At 47.9% G+C, this 15,129-nt stretch overlaps 1 pseudogene; it reads left to right on the top strand.

The window, feature by feature from the left end:
• Positions 1 to 11,858: 11,858 nt before the first annotated feature.
• On the top strand, positions 11,859 to 11,976 carry LOC145071823 (5S ribosomal RNA; annotated as a pseudogene).
• Positions 11,977 to 15,129: the final 3,153 nt, after the last annotated feature.

Below are 15,129 nucleotides of genomic sequence, written 5' to 3'. Positions count from 1 at the left end.
TGTTAAGGAAGGTATCAACACCCCTTATAACGAATGCTTCGTTCTCCTTCCCAGCCGATGTGGGATCAGATCTAACCCACTTTTATAAAACATTACTAAAACTGGATTTATAAAACGTATCATAAATCAAACATAACTTTCGAGTATTAAATTCAAAACATAATATCATTATCAGAGTCAACCATTCCCAGGCTAACTGACTATGGTGTGTGCTCTGCAATCTTCCCGAGCTCCTCTTTTGAAAACCGAGTACCTGAAACCAAAACTGAAAACCGTAAGCACGAAGCTTAGTGAGCTCCCCCAATCTATCACATACCACACAAAAACATATAAAGCACATATTGGGCCTTGCCCACTGCATCGGACCGAAGTCCGGACTAACTGGGGCCTTGCCCCCTGCATCGGACCGAAGTCCGGAAACTGACTGGGACCTTGTCCCATGCATCGGACCGAAGTCCGGACTAACTGGGGCCTTGCCCCCTGCATCGGACCGAAGTCCGGAAACTGACTGGGACCTTGTCCCCTGCATCGGACCGAAGTCCGGGCTAACTGGGGCCTTGCCCCCTGCATCGGAACGAAGTCCGGACTAACTGGGACCTTGTCCCCTGCATCGGACCGAAGTCCGGGCTAACTGAACAGAACATAACATAAACATATCAACTAGCATGAACACACGTATACTGCATACTACATCGGGCCGTAGCCCGGAACACATAACCCATAAATACTGTCTGAGCCACGAAGGCATCAAACATACTAACTACTGCATCAGATTAAAATCCGAAAACTACTGCTAGCTAAACGGGCCAGCATTGTGGCCTTAGACCCGTTCCTACTGGAAGGAAACTCACCTGAGACTGCTGAACTGATGCTGCTAATCCTCTTGACTGCTACTTGACCTCTGACTCCGAACTGCTGCTCTACTAACTCTTCGAGCTTCAAAAGCCAATATAACACTTAGTCCAACTGACCTCCAAAGGTCACTAGGTCAACTCTGGTCAAGGTCAAAATCCTGGTCAATGTCAACCTTCCAGGTCAACCCTACTCGCCGAGTTTACCTACTGACTCGCCGAGTTCATACGCTCAGGGTCTTTCTTATTCGCGACTCGACTCGCCGAGTCAGTCTATGACTCGCCGAGTCCAACTAGTTCCAAGTCCTGTCCTGTCCAACTCGCTGAGTCACCACTCGACTCACTGATTCGAGTCTCAACTCGAAGGGTTTAGGGTTTCGCGATCTGACTCGCCGAGTCCAAGAACAGACTCGCCGAGTCCTAGACAATCTTCAACCAACTCGTCGGGTTGTTCATCCAACTCGCCGAGTCCATGCCTAACTTCATCCGACTCGACGAGCTGCTCATCCTACTCGTCGAGTTCCTCCTCATCTTCAAGCTACTCGTCGAGTCCACTCGAAGGACTCGCCGGGTCTATCCAGTCCTCAATCCATGCAGTGGCTTTTCGAGCCAAACAGAACTTCCAACTCATAGATCCATACTTCTAGGGCCTATTCCCCACGTAAAGTGGCAAACTTTACGTGTAGATTGAGAGATCTATGCTCAAAACACACTAAACTAGGGTTTATGGCAAACATGCTTCTTCAACATACCAAGGGCTGATACTTTAGGGGATTCAAGACCAAAACCAACATGGATCTGAGGTAGCAACCTCAGATCTGAACCTCCAACTCGAATTGGTTACATATCATACCAACAATGGCCAAAACTCACACATAAGAATAGATCTAGATGAAAAAGGAAGTCCAAGCAACAGCTTATTACCTCCAATTGGTCTGAAATGACTCCACAATCCCAGATCTACAGTCCATAGGGTTTTCCACACAGTGTTTTATTATGTTTGGGGATACATCACATATGGTTTTATGATATGACACTCGGATTATGGTTTTGGTTATATTGAGAAACGAAATTTTTGGGTCGTATTTTTGGGTCGTTTCAAGTTGGTATCAGAGCCTTGGTTTGAGGGATTCGAGTACACCTTCGGGCGTATTTGAACTCAAACTGAGGATTTGAGATGTATTTTCAAAAAGAGTAAAAGATTTTTGAAAAACACAGAGCAAGAGATGTGTGTACGATCAGTCAGCGCCCGAACGGTGATTTCCCAAAATACCTTTATATATTATGTGATATTGACATTGATATGATGTATTCGCATGCTAGAGTACGCTAGGTATTGCTATTAGGACTAGAGTGGCCTGATTTGTGATGCCTTAGCCTAGGGAGAGGTGAGCTGCTATGAGATGCTTGAGAGTGAGTAGGTAGCAGCGAGGGACTTATGAGAGATCTATTAGAGAGTGGTCTACGCATGATAGAGTACTTGAGACCTGGGATCCGAAGAGGAGGACGTGGAGTGTATTCTGGTGCGGTGCGGACAGTAGTATTGGGCCCGTACTACTGGAAACACCGGAGCGGTGTGCAGCCCAAGTAAGAATCTTTGGAATGCCAAGATTCAAGGAGGAAAGAGTTGATGAGTGTGAGCATACTCGTGTGGATTCTAACTTATCGTATGTTGTATTTCAGAGGTAGATCATGGTGAGGACACGTTTGATGCCCGAGAGCAGTGGTACCAGTGAGGAGGAGATCCGCCGGATCATTCAGGAGGAGGTGGCTGCGGCCATCAGGGCAGAGATACCGGAGATGTTTGGGTCTATAAAGACCACATTGATTGAGACGTTTGATGAGCGTTATGCCGCTCTTACTGAGGCTGCTGCTGCAGCGGCTATCGCAGCGATTGCTGCTGCGAGGCCGCAGGGTGGGGATGCGTTGCTGTTCCGTGAGTTCAGCAACACAAAACCACCAGAGTTTGATGGTACTCAGGACCCAGTGACAGCTATGAGGTGGATATCTGATATTAAGGGGTGTTTCTTCACTTGCTCGTCTCCTGAGCATTTGAAGGTCCGGTTCGCGCTGAACCAGCTTCGCTTGGGAGCGAAGGACTGATGGAAGTTTGTGACGGCGCATTATACGCCTGCTGAGCTTTCTGCGGTGACCTGGGAGAGGTTCACCACCATGTTTCGGGATGAGTACGTTCCCCAGGTGGAGAGGGAGCGTTTAGCACAGGAGTTTCTGACCCTCAAGCAGGGTACTGAGTCTGTTATAGTAATCACGAGGATGTTCCACGAGAGGGCGATGTTCTGCCCTGAGCACGTGTCCACTGAGCAGGCACGTATGAGCCGCTACTTGAGCATCTTGAGGCGGGATATTCGGGAGTTCGCTGCGAACTCCTCGTACCGGACATTTGCCGAGCTTCAGGCAAATGCCCGGAAGAGGGAGATCGAGCTTGAGACTCAGGCCAGGGAGGAGGCGGAGTCTCAGGGGAGGGATCGGCGACCGGCACAGTCGCAGCCGGCCGCCAAGCAGGCCAAGCCTGCTGATCCCAGACCAGGGAGCTTGAAGGGCCGCACTTGCGGAAAGTGCGGCAAGGGTCATGACGGAGTTTGCCGAGCGGGGTCTTGCTACAAATGTGGCAAGGAGGGGCACATGGCCAAGGACTGCCCCAAGGGGTTTGCAGTGTGTTTTCACTGCAACCAGACCGGACACCGGAAGGCCGAGGCGCCGAGAGCTCGAGGGAGAGCCTTCCAGCTGACTGCGGAGGAGGTCCGCGCTGCGCCCGATGTTGTGGCTGTTATGTTTCCTTTCATGTATTTAATTTTTGATGTTGAGATATTATGCTTATATTATATTATGCGTAGGTACCTTTCTTGTGAACTCTGTACCTGCTTTAGTGTTATTTGACTCGAGTGCGAGTCGGTCTTTTGTATCTTTGGCCTTTAGTCAGCATATCAGTGTTAGTCGTGAGGCATTGAGTCGGCCTCTGAGAGTTTCCATAGCTGATGATAGAGTGATTTGTGCCACGGAGGTTTTCCGGGGATGTGTGTTAGAGATTTTCGGGGTTGAGTTTCCGATTGATCTGATTCCTATTGCGATGGGTGATGTCTGTGTCATTGTGGGCATGGACTGGTTGAGCCGATTCGGCGCAGTCATCGACTGCGAGCGTCAGCTGGTGACTATACGAGACCCTAGTGGGGGAGTTCTTTCAGTGTACGGCGAGGGTACACGTTCGGGATCAGCCTTTTTTTCGGCCGCTAGGGCGAGGCAGTGTCTACAGCAGGGCTGTAAGGGTTTTGTGGCGTATGTGATGGATACGCGAGCGACTTCCGAGAGACCGAGTTCAGTTGAGGAGGTACCGGTGGTGCGTGAGTTTCCAGATGTCTTTCCCGAGGAACTGTCGGGAGTACCTCCTGTGAGGCAAGTGGAGTTTGGTATTGATTTGGTTCCGGGGGCCGCGCCTATCGCTAAGGTGCCTTATCGTCTTGCACCTCCAGAGATGCAAGAGTTATCCTCGCAGCTTCAGGAGTTGCTGGGGAAGGGATTCATTCGGCCGAGCAGCTCGCCTTGGGGAGCACCTATTCTGTTCGTCAAGAAGAAGGATGGTTCACACCGGATGTGCATTGATTACCGGGAGTTGAACAAGCTGACGGTCAAGAACCGTCACCCGTTGCCGAGGATCGACGATTTATTTGATTAGTTGCAGGGAACATCTTGGTTTTCCAAGATCGACTTGAGGTCGGGATATCATCAGGTGAGAGTGCGGGATGAGGACGTCCAGAAGACAGCATTCAGGACGCGATATGGGCATTATGAGTTTGTGGTGATGCCTTTTGGGCTCACCAATGCCCCGGCTGTGTTCATGGATCTCATGAATAGGGTATGCAGGCCGATGTTGGATCGGTCGGTGATTGTATTTATCGATGATATTCTGGTGTATTCGAGATCTAGAGAGCAGCATGAGGAGCATTTGAGGGAGGTCCTTGGGGTATTGAGATCGGAGAAGCTTTATGCAAAGTTCTCTAAGTGTGATTTCTGGTTGCGGGAGGTCCAGTTCCTAGGACATCTCGTTAACCAGGAAGGGATTCTGGTCGATCCGGCCAAGGTTGAGGCGGTGATGAGTTGGGAAGTGCCGAAGTCACCATCTGAGATCAGGAGTTTCCTTGGGTTGGCAGGGTATTATCGGAGATTTATCAAGGATTTCTCCAAGATCGCAGTGCCGCTCACCAGATTGACCCGGAAGGGTGTCGCATTCTCATGGGGTCCCGAGCAGCAGACCTCCTTCGAGACACTTCGCCAAAGGTCGTGCGAAGCCCCGGTATTAGCTCTCCCGGAAGGGATGGAGGATTTTGTAGTATATTGTGATGCATCGATTTTGGGGCTGGGTGCGGTGTTGATGCAGAGGGGGCATGTGATAGCATATGCATCGAGGCAGCTGAAGCCTCATGAGACGAGATATCCCACGCATGATCTAGAGTTGGGGGCAGTAGTGTTCGCCCTCAAGATTTGGCGTCACTACTTATATGGGGTTCGGTGTACGATATACACGGACCATAAGAGTTTGAATTACTTGATGGATCAGCCCAATCTAAATATGCGACAGAGGAGGTGGTTAGATGTGGTCAAGGATTATGATTGTGAGATCCTGTACCACCCGGGCAAGGGCAATGTGGTGGCCGATGCGTTGAGCCGCAGGGCGGAGAGCACTCCATTGCGAGATGTATGTTTGAGATTGACCATGATAGCTCCGGTATTGGATGCCATTCGTGGGGCACAGACCGAGGCTGTGCAGCCGGAGATGCAGAAGAGGGAACGGGTCGTTGGTTTGGTTTCAGAGTTCGTTACGAATGGTCGAGGGCTTATGACTTTTCAGGGTCGGATTTGGGTACCGTTTGTGGGTGGTACGCGCACTTCTTTGATGGAGGAGGCTCATCGGTCGAAATTTTCGATCCATCCGGGGGCTACGAAGATGTATTTGGATTTGAGGAAAGAGTATTGGTGGCCCTGTATGAAGAGGGATGTCGCATGGTTCGTTGAGAGGTGCTTGACCTGCCGCAGGGTTAAGGCCGAGCACCAGAGACCGCATGGCAAGTTGCAGCCATTGGAGGTTCCCGAATGGAGGTGGGAACAAATCACTATGGATTTCATCACCAAATTGCCGAGGACTGCCAGAGGAGTTGATGCAATTTGGGTGATTGTGGATAGGTTGACGAAGAGCGCTCACTTCCTTGCCATCAGTGAGAGTTCTTCAGCGGAGAAGTTGGCGGAGTTATATGTGAGAGAAGTGGTATCTCGGCATGGGGTGCCGATCTCGATTGTTTCGGACCGTGATGTGCGTTTCACTTCCAGATTCTGGAAGAAATTTCATGAGGAGTTGGGTACTAGATTGCATTTTAGTACCGCATATCATCCCCAGACAGACGGTCAGAGTGAGCGGACGATTCAGATGCTTGAGGACATGCTTCGAGCATGTGTGTTGGATTTCGGGGGTAGCTGGGATGCGTATTTACCCTTGGCAGAGTTTTCCTACAACAACAGCCATCATTCGAGCATTGGTATGCCACCCTTTGAGCTGTTGTATGGTAGGAGGTGTCGGACCCCCATTTGCTGGGGAGAGGTTGGGCAGAGAGTGATGGGGAGTACAGAGATCGTGCTTCAAACGACAGAGCAGATTCAGCAGGTCAGACAGAGGTTATTGACCGCCCAGAGCCGACAGAAGAGTTATGCAGACAGACGCCGGTCCGAGCTTGAGTTTCAGGTCGGCGACTTCGTTCTCCTGAAGGTCTCTCCTTGGAAAGGAGTGATTCGATTCAGGAAGAGGGGCAAGTTGGGGCCCCCGTATATTGGGCCATTTCATGTGATTGCGAGGTTAGGCCGGGAAGCCTATCGTTTGGAATTGCCAGCAGAGTTGGGGCAAATCCACGACACTTTCCATGTGTCGCAATTGAGGAAATGTATAGCCGATGAGTCGGTAGTGGTTCCATTAGAGGATATTCAGGTGGATGCGAGCCTGAATTATGCCGAGAGACCAGTAACCATCAGAGATCGGAAGATCAAGGTTTTGAGGAACAAGGAGGTACCTCTGGTGTTGGTTCAGTGGCAACACCGGAAGGGATCAGAGATGACCTGGGAGCCGGAGCGCGAGATGCGGGAGCAGCATCCAGAGCTATTTTCAGAGCGAGACTTCGAGGGCGAAGTCTAGTTCTAGTGGGGGAGAGTTGTAACAGCCCGGATTTCCAGGTATCTTTATTGTTTTGATTTTTGATGTTTTGAGAGGGGACTCGGCGAGTTGGAGCTCAGACTCGCCGAGTAGGGTCGCGATTTTGGATGCGGGATTCGTCTGGACTCGGCGAGTCCAGGATATGGACTTGGCGAGTCCACGCTGTTTAATGAAACCCTAATTTCTCGGGTTTGGGACCTATTTAACGGGCCTTATGGCCGTCATTTGCACCCAACAGTCCATAGAGAGAAACCCTAGAGTGCCTTAGCGATTTGAGAGAGAAAGGAAGCATTTCTTGACATTTGTGTGTTGTTTAGCAAAGAAGAGGAAGGTTCTAGCCAAGAGAAGACAAAGGAGATTGCTATTCTGTGGATTTGAAGCTTAGCCCTTCAATCTAAAGGTATGATTTCGGCTCATCTCCTGTTTTGTGAAGTATAATTGATTTTAGGGTTTCTTGTGACCTTGTTGAGTTGATTGGATGGCCAAATAGTCCCTTGCTAGTGATGAGACTTTGGATCTGGATCCATAGAGGTCCAGAGAGCCTCATTCATCAAGCTTTATAGAGAACAATGGAGGTTATGACCTTGAGTAGTGATAATTGTTGATAATTCTTCATATATGGTCATATAGAGGTTGTTTATGCACCAAGTCTGGGGCTTTACGTGGTGAATCAGTCTAGGAAGGCCAGATCTACGAATTGTTGGAATAGATCTGACCTTAGAAGCAAGTTTGAGTGATTGCATGGCATGGACTCGCCGAGTCCGATGAGCAGACTCGGCGAGTAGCTTGAAGATTGCCTTGGACCGGCCAGTGAGTGGTCCAGTCGAGTCATGGGTTGACTCAGTGAGTCAGGGCGAGTTAGAGAGGATTGTTAAGTGGACTGAGTCGAGCTGGGACTCGCCGAGTCGTTCTTGAGACTCGGCGAGTTGAGTCGGGGTGGCCCCGCGATTTCTGCCAGGTGAAACTCGTCGAGTCAGGGGGAGTACTCGACGTGTAGAAAGGGAATCCTAGAGAGTTGGTGAGAACGTCTAGACTCGCCGAGTTGCCGTGTTCACTCGCCGAGTCCGGTCAAAGTTGACCGTTGACCGTTGACCGTTGACCTGTGTTGACTTCTTAGGGATAGTCAACCTTAGAGATAAAAAGTGTTAATTAGAGTCATGTGATGTTATAGGAGGATTAGAGCTCGGAGGATCGAGCACGAGGGATTTCCAGGATTCGTGAGATACCGAGATACGCGAGGTGAGTCTTCTCACTATACTTTACCTTGAGTAGGTAATCAGAGCTATGTGTTAGTGTATGTATGTTATGTGTATGGTATGTGTTGTACTGCATTATTTCTATGTGATTTATGCTGTGCATGATTACAGAGTTGGAACCGGAAGGTTCCTAGAGTTAGAACCTGAGGGTTCACAGAGTTGGGTGCACGGACCCATAGAGTTATAGCCTCGAGTGGCTAATATGTGTTTTATGTGTGGTGTTTTGGGGAACTCACTAAGCTTCATGCTTACAATGTTAGTGTTGTTGTTTCAGGTACTAGCGATGACCGTGGGAAGGCGCCGGCTTGATCTGTACACACGCAGGGGACTTTTGATATATTTATGTGATCTTGGGATTTGTATGATACAGATTGGAATTTGAAACTTAATGTTTTTATGAAACTAAATGGGAAATGTTTTTATATTGCGAAAAATTATTTTGAAAATTCACGGTGCTGCAATTGGGGGTAGACTCAGTAATGGAGGGACTCGGCGAGTTGTTCATACAACTCGGCGAGTCCAAGGCAATCTTCTTAAGCTCAAGAACAACTCGTCGAGTCAGATGAAGATTGTCTGAGTTCTTGGTTCGAGAGGGTACTCGTCGAGTCGATGTCATACTCGACGAGTAGCCACGAGTAGGATTGAGAAGTGAGATTAGAGACTCGGCGAGTTGGCGGCCCAACTCAACGAGTCAGGTCAACTGTGGGTTGACTTTGACCTAGAGTTGACTTTGACCAAGAGTTGACCTTGACCTAGAGTTGACTTTGACCAAGGGTAAAAGAGTCATTTTACCCAGTGCAGTGTTTAGTATTTGATTGAGTGTGTTTATGGACTTGTAGCCGGGGAGATACCGGAGCAGCAGCAGTTAGCTTCCAGAGCCATACACACAACAGCCAGTTCACGAGGTGAGTTTCCTTCCAGTAGGAACGGGTCTACGGCCACAATGCCGGCCCATTTAATTGCCAATAGTTCCGGACTTTGGTCTGATACAGTAGTTAGAGTGCTTGATGTCTTTGTGATACAAGCATGTTTGTGTTATGTGTTCCGGACTCCGTTCCGATGCAGTATGCAGTATATGTGATTATGATAGTTGTTATGTTGTATGCTATGCCGATGCAGTCAGTTCCGGATTTCGGTCCGATGCAGTCAGTTCCAGACTTCAGTCCGATGCAGTCAGTTCCGGACTTCGGTCCGACGCAGTTAGTTCCGGATTTCGGTCCGATGCAGTTAGTTCCGGACTCTGGTCCGATGCAGGGGACAAGGTCCCAGTCAGTTTCGGACTTCGGTCCGATGCAGCTAGTTCCACACTTCGGTCTGATGCAGTGGGCAAGGCCCAGTATGTGCTTTATTTATATATTGTATGGTATGTGGTAGTTTGGGGGAGCTCACTAAGCTTCGTGCTTACAGTTTCAGTTTTGGTTTCAGGTATTTCCGCAAGCAGAGGGAAGAACTCGGGATGATAGCATCGCACACACCACAGCTTCAGCTTTTATCCTGGGAGTTGATTTAGTTTGATTTGATTTGACATAGTATGATACAGTTTTCCGCACAGTGTTTTATTATGTTTGGGGATACATCACGTATGGTTTTATGATATGACACTCGGATTATGGTTTTGGTTATATTGAAAAACGAAATTTTTGGGTTGTATTTTTGGGTCGTTTCAAGTTGGTATCAGAGCCAGGGCACGGGTCGATGTGTTCGACAGGGACGTCGAACCCTATAATGGGAGGTGAGTAGTGGAGTCATTTCAGACCAATTGGAGGTAATAAGCTGTTGCTTGGACTTCCTTTTTCATCTAGATCTATTCTTATGTGTGAGTTTTGGCCATTGTTGGTATGATATGTAACCAATTCGAGTTGGAGGTTCAGATCTGAGGTTGCTACCTCAGATCCATGTTGGTTTTGGTCTTGAATCCCCTAAAGTATCAGCCCTTGGTATGTTGAAGAAGCATGTTTGCCATAAACCCTAGTTTAGTGTGTTTTGAGCATAGATCTCTCAATCTACACGTAAAGTTTGCCACTTTACGTGGGGAATAGGCCCTAGAAGTATGGATCTATGAGTTGGAAGTTCTGTTTGGCTCGAAAAGCCACTGCATGGATTGAGGACTGGATAGACCCGGCGAGTCCTTCGAGTGGACTCGGCGAGTAGCTTGAAGATGAGGAGGAACTCGACGAGTAGGATGAGCAGCTCGTCGAGTCGGATGAAGTTAGGCATGGACTCGGCGAGTTGGATGAACAACCCGACGAGTTGGTTGAAGATTGTCTAGGACTCGGCGAGTCTGTTCTTGGACTCGGCGAGTCAGATCGCGAAACCCTAAACCCTTCAAGTTGAGACTTGAATCAGTGAGTCGAGTGGTGACTCAGCGAGTTGGACAGGACAGGACTTGGAACTAGTTGGACTCGGCGAGTCATAGACTGACTCGGCGAGTCGAGTCGCGAATAAGAAAGACCCTGAGCGTATGAACTCGGCGAGTCAGTAGGTAAACTCGGCGAGTAGGGTTGACCTGGAAGGTTGACATTGACCAGGATTTTGACCTTGACCAGAGTTGACCTAGTGACCTTTGGAGGTCAGTTGGACTAAGTGTTATATTGGCTTTTGAAGCTCGAAGAGTTAGTAGAGCAGCAGTTCGGAGTCAGAGGTCAAGTAGCAGTCAAGAGGATTAGCAGCATCAGTTCAGCAGTCTCAGGTGAGTTTCCTTCCAGTAGGAACGGGTCTAAGGCCACAATGCTGGCCCGTTTAGCTAGCAGTAGTTTTCGGATTTTAATCTGATGCAGTAGTTAGTATGTTTGATGCCTTCGTGGCTCAGACAGTATTTATGGGTTATGTGTTCTGGGCTACGGCCCGATGTAGTATGCAGTATACGTGTGTTCATGCTAGTTGATATGTTTATGTTATGTTCTGTTCAGTTAGCCCGGACTTCGGTCCGATGCAGGGGACAAGGTCCCAGTTAGTCCGGACTTCGTTCCGATGCAGGGGGCAAGGCCCCAGTTAGCCCGGACTTCGGTCCGATGCAGGGGACAAGGTCCCAGTCAGTTTCCGGACTTCGGTCCGATGCAGGGGGCAAGGCCCCAGTTAGTCCGGACTTCGGTCCGATGCATGGGACAAGGTCCCAGTCAGTTTCCGGACTTCGGTCCGATGCAGGGGGCAAGGCCCCAGTTAGTCCGGACTTCGGTCCGATGCAGTGGGCAAGGCCCAATATGTGCTTTATATGTTTTTGTGTGGTATGTGATAGATTGGGGGAGCTCACTAAGCTTCGTGCTTACGGTTTTCAGTTTTGGTTTCAGGTACTCGGTTTTCAAAAGAGGAGCTCGGGAAGATTGCAGAGCACACACCATAGTCAGTTAGCCTGGGAATGGTTGACTCTGATAATGATATTATGTTTTGAATTTAATACTCGAAAGTTATGTTTGATTTATGATACGTTTTATAAATCCAGTTTTAGTAATGTTTTATAAAAGTGGGTTAGATCTGATCCCACATCGGCTGGGAAGGAGAACGAAGCATTCGTTATAAGGGGTGTTGATACCTTCCTTAACACAACGCGTTTTAAAGCAGTGAGGGCAGCAGATCCCATAAGAACTCTGCAGTTAAGCGTGCTCGGGCGGGAGTAGTACCAGGATGGGTGACCCCCTGGGAAGTCCTCGTGCCGAGTGGCCCAAAGCGGACAATATTGTGATACGTGCCAGAGGGGGATGTTACAATGGATGCCCCACTTGGGTGCAAATACCGCATGGGCGGGGTGTGGGCTGCACACCTTTGTCTTTGGCCAACATCATGACTACTTTCGTGAGCTCGGACAATTGAGCTTCAATCTGAGGAGTTTGTACTTCTTTTACACCCCGGGGTGCATCCGTGTACCATTCTTCATCATGGCTTGAATGTTTGGAATCTTCAGCCATGTTCTTGATTAAATTTCGGATTTCAGTAGGAGTCTTATCGGGTAAAGATCCGCCACTGGAGGCATTAAGAAGCCGTCTTTCCATTGGAGTCATTCCTTCAATGAAATATTGGAGGAGCTGGTATTCGGTAATTCCATGCTTTGGGCATCGAGCACAAAGTTTCTTGAATCGATCCCAATATGTGTGAAAAGCTTCTCTCTTGTGCTGCTTGATTCCAATGATCTCCCTCCGTAGGGCGGAAGCTTTCATCTCGGGAAAATACTTGTCCAAGAACAATCTCGCAAGGTCTACCCAAGTAGTCACCGTCCCCGGTGGGAGGTCATAGAGCCAGTCTTTGGCGGCGTCTTGCACTGCAAAGGGGAATGCCCTAAGCTTAATCTGATCCTCCGTGACATTGTGTGGTTTCATACCCACACATACTACATGGAACTCGGTGAGGAACTTGTGAGGATCTTCATTCTCCAATCCTCTAAAAGTTGGGAGTAAGTGGATAAGCCCGGATTTTAGTTCCAAGTTGGTGGCGGCTGGGTATGTGATGCAAAGAGGTTGTTGAGTCACCTCTTGTCTTGACCATTGACGGAGAGTTTGTTCGGGTGGTGGGTTTGGAGGACCTTGATTCCCTCCAGGGTTATGTGCCATGGCTTGAGAATTTGTTGTGGTTTTTGTAGGTGAACAGGATATTATGAATAGGTGAAGAGGGTGGAGTGGTATTTATGGGTGAGGCTGTTTGTGGTGAGAGTGATGGGCTGTCTGTTTCTGATGCGGATACACTTGAGAGGGGTATGTCCTCCCAAATGTTGATGACCGGGGGATTGGATGATGAAGAAGTACCGGAAACCGGTTGCCTCTTACGAAGCTTGGCTTGCTTCCTTAACTTCTTTGCAGTCTTCTCTATCTCCGAATCAATTGGCAATGGTGTACCTGTACGAAAAGATCTAGGCATAAACAATTAGTAACACCGTGTCCCCGGCAACGGCGCCAATTTGTTAGGGGTGTCAGACCCAACAAATAAAGGGGTACGATAAACTCCTAAGTAACACTACTATATTGCACTTAAAAGTAGAACAAGGCAAGTAGGGTCGATCCACAGAGACACGGGACAATCGGTCTATACCCTTTTTGCGTAAGGTATTTGTTCACGAAAGATGAAAGAAAAAGGGGGATTTGATTTGCAACGATTAGACAAATAAAGTAAAATCACAAGTAATTGGCTGAATGAGAAAATTAAATTAAGATATTATAAAGACTCCAACTTCATGTATGACACTTCAACAATGTGAATCCAAGATGACAAGACTTTTGTTTCATTCTATCTAAGTTGGTACTTGAAAGTGTTAACAAGCTCTAACACTTTCCATTCACCACAATAATTAACCAAAACAAGGTCTTTGATTAATCCTAACCTTACTAACCTAATCTAAACAAGCTCTTAGAATTAGATTGAAAAATTGCATGAAGCTTTATGTGAATGTTCCCAACAACACCCAATACTCCTCATAAGCTCGGGAGTGTAAAAGTGTATGAATAAGATTTACACTAAATTCATTCAATAGATGTCAATTTAATGCTTGTTACTTATTCAATTTCACAAAACAATTACGGATTTTGTAAAAGATATAACTGGAATGACCTAACCCTAATTCAAATGGCCAATAAGAATCACAATTAGAATCAAACATTCGATTGAAGCAAAATCAAATTCATTAGATAGAAATTAAGAACAAACATCAAGTCATATGATTAGATTCACAACTAGAAAGTCAAAACATGAGTTGGAGAAATTAAAGTTCTAGCCACACATGACTAGAACAGAACCAGAAATCTAGAAGATGAATTCAAGAATTAAAATGCTTACAAATACGAAATCAAAATGTTTCCAAATGTTTAATGGACAATCCTTGCTAAAAACTTCAACTCCTCCTCCTCCAAAAATGCCTTTTTTCTGCTCTCCTCCCCCAAAATGACCTCATTTCCCGAAATAAGAAAGGAGGAAAAACTGCCAAAAAGACAGTTTTTTTAAGTCGAACACGCCCCGTGTTGATATAGAGTAAATAAACATGGGCCGTGTTGACTGTAAGTAAGATGCTCAAAAATGCCCGGATAGCCCAACACGCCCCGTGTCCATATAGGCTAAATGAACACGGGTCGTGTTCATCGAAGTCAGAAGATATGTGCTTGATAGCCAGACACGCCCCGTGTTGGTTTCTAGGGCAAACCCAACACGCCCCGTGTTGCCCTCTGAATGCTCAGACAAACTTGATTTTTCTAATTCTTCCGATTCTCGTCCCATCGTCCCGCCATCTTCATCAACGCTCCCTAGCACCTCCAAAAGCGCGCTCCAACCCCCGGTTCACCCAACATGCACGCCCTCAACATATCCTCGAGGGTCTGAATGGTCCGCTCACTGTGCCCATCAGTCTGCGGATGGAACGCCATGCTAAAATGCAGTCGCGTACTCAGTTCCTCATGGAAATTCTGCCAAAAACGGGAAGTAAACCTGACATCTCGATCGGAAACGATAGAAACTGGAACCCCATGGCGAGAGACAATCTCTCTGACGTACAGGTTGGCCAACTTCTCTGCCGACAAACTCTCCCGTATGGCTAGGAAATGGGCACTCTTGGTCAAACGATCCACGACGACCCATATAGCATCGAACCCCCTTGTCTTCTTCGGCAACTTCGTGATGAAATCCATCGCAATCCGTTCCCATTTCCACATGGGAATCTCCAAAGGCCGCAACTTGCCATGCGGTCTCTGATGCTCGGACTTGACCATCCTACAGGTCAAGCACCTCTCAAGAAACCAAACAATATCTCGCTTCATGCCAGGCCACCAATAACTCGAACTCAAATCACAATACATCTTGGTGGTTCCCGGGTGAATAGAAATCCAAGGCTTATGAGCTT

The sequence above is a fragment of the Lactuca serriola genome, chromosome 8 (genome assembly GCF_051521515.1).
Source record: "Lactuca serriola cultivar US96UC23 chromosome 8, Lser_US96UC23_V15, whole genome shotgun sequence".
NCBI classification, from domain to species: domain Eukaryota; kingdom Viridiplantae; phylum Streptophyta; class Magnoliopsida; order Asterales; family Asteraceae; genus Lactuca; species Lactuca serriola.
Note: the sequence above shows the minus strand (reverse complement) of the source record. Positions and strands in the feature narration are given on the sequence as shown.